The 6,038-nt window shown below is 47.2% G+C and overlaps 1 long non-coding RNA gene across 1 annotated transcript; it reads left to right on the forward strand.

Moving 5' to 3' along the window:
* The first annotated feature begins 4,098 nt into the window (after positions 1–4,098).
* On the forward strand, positions 4,099–4,597 carry LOC127334638 (uncharacterized). The gene is made up of 3 exons (XR_011747545.1): positions 4,099–4,177; positions 4,257–4,391; positions 4,465–4,597. It is a non-coding gene; the product is annotated as an uncharacterized lncRNA (long non-coding RNA).
* The last annotated feature ends 1,441 nt before the right edge of the window (positions 4,598–6,038 follow it).

Below are 6,038 nucleotides of genomic sequence, written 5' to 3' on the forward strand. Positions count from 1 at the left end.
GGTCAAATTCTTTGTACAATTATTGTGACAAAAATAACAAAACAGGGACTCTTCCCTATTCAAATAATTCTTAAAAATCAACCAAAATAGATATTAAGTTAATTCCAACTCTAATAGCTCACTTTTGACTTACACTAATTGTTTATGCAATAAAATGGTGTGGTCACTTTGCATGATCATGCCATGGTTTTGTGAATGGATATTTTGACTAGTTTAACTAGTTGATATTGTCCAAAACTATTAGAATTAAATTGTGTGAAGTATTACACTTCATTTAAACTTGTCTCACCTGAATTCATGGGATGTTTGGACCCCTGGTTCCAAACTCTCTTATATGAATTTCTTGAGATTTAAATCAAAGGTAGTGTTAGTTAAATGGTATGAGGTGTTCCACCTCATTTAAATCATTCTCCCAAATGATGATGATGATGAACATTTGATTTAGGTAAATATGAGTTCATCCATGATTGTTGGAGAAATTAAATCTTAAGAAGATTTCAATGAGAGGAAATTATTCCTCAAGAACCCTATGGAAACTATCATTTACATAGGGAATACAAATTCTATTTTAAATCCCACAACCCATGCACCCTAGTTTATTTATGTGGTGTGCATAGAGTAGTTGAGTGTTTATTTGTGATGTGTGGAATAGCCATTGAATTAGTGAGTAATTATACTCGTATTCAAATTTAGACGGTAGCACCGGAGAGTACGCCGAAGAAGAAGGTTGCTACCAGGGAGGAGGAAGAGGAACAGTTTGAAAACTACCAAGGCAAGCTAAATTACTATGCAAGCTTTTATTCTTGCAAAGTGCAAAGCCCCTTGGGGCATGGCACCATGTTTCTTATCTTTTCTTATGAGAACCCCTCCCAAGTTTTTACTTGTTTTCTAAACGATTTACTTTTATAGTTAACTTTGGTCAAAGTACAAGTTGGATACTAGAGTAGTGAGTTAGTCTCTTCCAAGCAAAGCAAGGTAGCACCCCTCATGAGTTAGAGCTAGTGCTAATCAACTAAACTTGACTACTCTAGATGGGAATCTTATGTTTTTGAAAGGATTTTGAAACCTTGGAATGAAGATGCATTCCCTTGAATGATTTTTTTTGAGGTGAATATGACCAAGAGAAGATGGTGATTTTTGATAAAACCTGATGTTGGTTTGAATGCGATACCTTTCCAATTCTCAAGTACCCCCACAATACCTGATTATGGGTAGGGCTTAACTGGAAGTTTATGCGTCTTAGTATGGGTTCCCTCTAAACAAGCGTCATCGGGGTTATGCCGAAAGCTGCCTCTACCACAAAAGAAACGATACGATATGATGCGAAATGAGGTGAATGTCCGGCCCAAGCCCTGTGCAGTTCCCAGGTTGACAGTTGGTCTTCACTGGGAGGCCAAGCTCATGGGGAGAGGTGCTCATACTAGGGTTCGTAAGTGAAAGGTTATGGTTGATGATCCGCGTACTGTGTTACGATTATTCGGGGAAATCCCGACGGATGAAATCAAATGTTGTGGCACAAGTGTGCAACCTCTGCAGAGTGTAAACCTATTCGAATAGCCGCGTCCACGGTTACGGACGGTTGGAAAGGCCATACAGTTTCCGATATCATATCTTGAAAAATGAGGTTGAAAGGTGATGGTGAAATGAATGGTGGCGGATTTGAATTGAAATCACCACTTGAATGGTGGGGATGACACTAATGTTCCCACTTGAGTTAGTTAGCACTTGAGTAAGCTTTTCTCAAAACTTTGTGAACTAAAACTAGCTTTATGCAAATAAACTAGAGCTTAGTAAACCCTACTAGAATGTCTAGCACTTCCATTAGTTTGAGTTTGCGAGTACTCAACGTACTCACGGCTTTGTCCCTGGCTATTCAAATGGCCAGAGTATGAAGATGAACAAGGAGATGACCAGCAGGATGCCTACGACCACTAAGCGCCTTCCGACGTCAAGCGTTGGCCTGTGGACTAGAGAGTCCTTGTATCTTACGCTTCCGCTATGTTGAACTATGAACTTGTGTTTGTTCGTTGATCAATAGATCAACTATTCGTGTAATATGGATCATGTGATTCCAATTTGTAAGACTTATGGTTTGTGATGAATGATGACTGTGATACTTAACTATTATGCCTCGCAACAACAATATTCCTGGGATTGCGATGTATGACATAATAGGCATTCGGACTTAAAAATCCGGGTGTTGACATGCAGGTAATTGCCCAATATGAGCGGACGGAAGGCATCATCGAGCTCCTTGCTTGATCAGATGCATCAGCGGAAGCCAGGGCCGGGTGCTTCCAGACGGAGTGGAAGACCCATTGTTCCCACCCGGCGTTACGAAGACGTAGACGGAGGACGGGGAGGACGAGGGGGTGGACGAGGGGGTGGACGAGCTGGAGGACGAGGGGGAGGACGAGCTGGAGGACGAGGGGGAGGACGAGCTGGAGGACGAGGGGGGATGCACAGCTCCTTCTAGCTGACATTCCCTCTGCTTCTGGCTCAGTGGCTTCATAGTCTATGGACGAGGAGGAGGACACTAGGGAGGAGGAGGAGGAGGAGGACACTAGGGAGGAGGAGGAGGAGTCTAGGGACGAGGAGGATTCGACGGAGATGGCTCCGAAGAAGTTGCGGATTCGTGGGGAAGCGCAGGTTCCCGATGAGAGTAAGGAACCTGCTACGGAGGATGAGAAGTGGCTCCTTGTCCCAGGAAAGATAGAGTAAGTAGTAAGGTGATTTCATTTTCGTTATGACACTTAGAATTTTCTAATGTTTGATAATTGTGCAGAAATTTCACATATACGGGGAAGAATGTCCGCGTGCCAGGGAGTCTAATTGGAGCTGCTATTAGGAAGTACTGGCCGGGGATGTACACTCCGGTCCTTGGGGGTGAGTCCAAGCTAGCCTACACTTGGGAAGACTTTGAGATAGCGCCTTACCCTGGCTTTACTTCCGCCGCCGACGCCGTGATCAAGAAGTTTTGGGTACGTAATGCATACTCTTTGGGTTTCGTTCATATGTAGTTGATAACCCCACCGTGATAACTCATGCCTCTCACACTTTCTGTTATGCTCTATTGCAGCGCAATTATAGGGTGGCGACTGAGCATAAGGAGAGGGCGGACGTGATCCTCCGTAACATGTGTCGGAAGTTGACACGGCAGCTGTGGTACAACCAGAGGATCACGTGCATCGGCCACTTCTATGCTGAGCAGGGCGTAAGGTACACAAAGCCTGAGATTGTGCAGGGACTCGCCCCGGCTATGACGATAGAGGACTTCATGTCGGTAAGTAATTGTCAATGCGATTCTATGTACTGCGGCTAACTTGCAACTATATTGTTTGTTCTTCAAATGAGTTTTGATTTTGCAGGTTGTACCACATTGGGCTGATAATAATAAGAGGGCCACCTTCATGGAGTTGGTCAAGAATTGGGTCGGCGAAAACCCCGATTTCAAGGCCGTGAGCGACCGGAACAAGGCCAACCGTGGGCATCAGGGAACACACAGTGCGGGGAGCAGCAGCACCGATCGCTATCGGGACCGTCTGGTACATATAAAAATGGAACAAGCTGCATTTTTTGATTTTCGATGATATGCATAACATTTGTTTTGTGATGCAGGGGAAGAAGCTCGGGAGGGAACTTGGTGAGATGGAAGCGTGGACGCACATGAAGCTGGTGACGCCCGGTCCGAACGAGCCTCGGCCCGTGCCTGAGATGTACTACGGCAAGGCCAAAGAGAGCAAGGAAAGATACTGCGAGGAGTACGCCAAGCTCCATCCAGAGGTGGAGGACCCTATGACCGAGCCGGTCGACGAGGTGGCGATGATGCTGGCGGGGTCCGGCCAGCCGCATGGACGTCCTGCTGCCTTCTTTGGGGTTTCAAGCCTCAGAGGAACTTCACGCAGATCAAGGCTACCCTCCCCTCCGGCAGCTACGCTACCTCCTCGCGGACTACATGCCGTTCTCGGGTAGAGGTGGATGTAAGTCATCCACACTTTCATCCTCTGTTTTGACTCTTGTTCCTGAATGGCTATGTTGATGAGACGCATTATTTCTGAAATTGTAGACTCAACTCGAGGAGGCCTATGCAGTAGCTTACGAGGAGTATCTCGAGAAGATTAAGGAGCATGACCTTGTGAAAGATGCCTATGTCCAGTGGACGAGCAACCAGATGGCGGTAAGTTTCAATCTCTATGGTTGCAAAACATCATAAGTCCCCATGTTTGAATCTGAGCTATCTCTCCCGTTTCTTGCAGAGTTTCACTCGGTTCATGATGACTGGAGTGCGAGAGGAACCACTCCCAGAGCCACCTCATCCGGGGCCGACGCCAGTGTTCCCGTCCAAGGAGGAGTTCTATATCATGTACAAGCGTCAGCGTCAGTTGACCCCGGTAAGTTGCTAACTTGGCTAAGTTGCTAACTTGGTGTGACATGGCTAAGTTGCTAACTCCCTCCAACATGTAGGGATTGGGAGAATCCGGGAACGACGCTCCTGATGGTACGCCGATGCACCCCGGTCGCTGTTCTCCTGGTGCTTCTGCCGAACCTCGGCATGGTTCTGCTTCCGGTGGCTCTCGTCGTGGTTCTACCTCCCCGAGCACCGTCGAAGTACAGCGGCCTCGCTTCACCCACTCGGAGCTAGATCGTCTCTCGGGTGGTGCACCACCATAGTTTCTACATTGTACTAGCATATGATGGCACGCTTCATCTTTGTAGTGGATCCCGTGTATGTACCATGGTCTTGTATGCTATATTTGTGCTATTTGTGAGATTTGATGCTATATTTGTGAGTTTTGGTGCTATACGGTGATATCTTTGTGCTCTATGGTGCTATATATGTTACTGGACATTCAATGTTATAATATGTGCATTTTCTGCAATTTTCTGAGCTAATAGAGCCAAAATGGCAAAAAACTGAAAAAAACCTGGGTCGGCTGTGCCGACGGTGTCACCGTCGGCACAGGCCCATAGCTGCGCCAAATGGCAGGGTCTGTGCCGACGGTGACACCGTCGGCACAGCTGGCCCAGCGCGCGTTTTTTTGGCAGTTTCAAATTTTTTCAGTTTTCGCGCCGTTGCATTCTGGGAAAATCTGGGCTATTGTACCGACGGTGAAACCGTCGGCACAGCCTAACGGCCTTCGCCAGCGCCGTCACGCCGTTGCGGACGAGCAACGTCCCGTGCCGACGGTGGCACGGCCGACGGCCACCGTCCCAGCCGTCGGTGCAGCGTGTGCCGACGGTGGTCTACTGTGCCGACGGTGATGGAAGCTACCCCGACCAAAGATGTGCCGACCAGCCTGTGCCGACGGTCCGTCGGCACAGCCGGTATCGACGGTTGAAGTAGTTGTGCCGACGGTAAGGGGCCGTCGGCATATGGAGTTGTTCCCGTAGTGATACAATTTAGTGTATAGATACATCTAAATTTCAATTAGTTAAATAATATGTTGTATGCTGCTATTTTAAGAAGTATCTAGATTACCAGGAATGACATGGTTTTCAATCGTTCTCAATGGTTTAGCATGCAGGTGATGTGGAGAAAAATGGTCTACAACCTTGCTCAATGAAAAATTCTGCTGAAAGAGGAAGAAAGAGGAAGATTGACGACAATGTTGAATCAACTGGAGCTGCTTGCTCGAATGCCACCTCTGTTATCGTGGCCGGAGCCTGATTGACCCCGGATAAGAAGGCCAGAACGATGCTGGAAGTATGTAACTTGAATGGTGCGAGGGGTTTGGGGCCTATGCTGATCACAGCGGAAGACCTGGCGAGGACTTTGGGTGCTAACGCGTTGATGCTGGTGGGCGACGGCGAGGGCTTTAGGGTCCTAGAGAGGCCCTAGCTTTCTGTTTCCCCTCTCCTTCCATCTCTATATGTCTGGCCGTTTAAAAACTTCCGAGTTTGCTCCTGTTTGGATGTCCTTTTGGTGTGGTAGAAAAGTAGATGGAAAACTTGTTTGTCATGGCAATATCAGGGTTGGTGGCTTGTAAGTGAAAACCGATGTAAAACTTGGTTTCAGAATGGAGCTGGGGCAATGCCCT

The sequence above is a fragment of the Lolium perenne genome, chromosome 1, assembly GCF_019359855.2.
Source record: "Lolium perenne isolate Kyuss_39 chromosome 1, Kyuss_2.0, whole genome shotgun sequence".
NCBI lineage: Eukaryota > Viridiplantae > Streptophyta > Magnoliopsida > Poales > Poaceae > Lolium > Lolium perenne.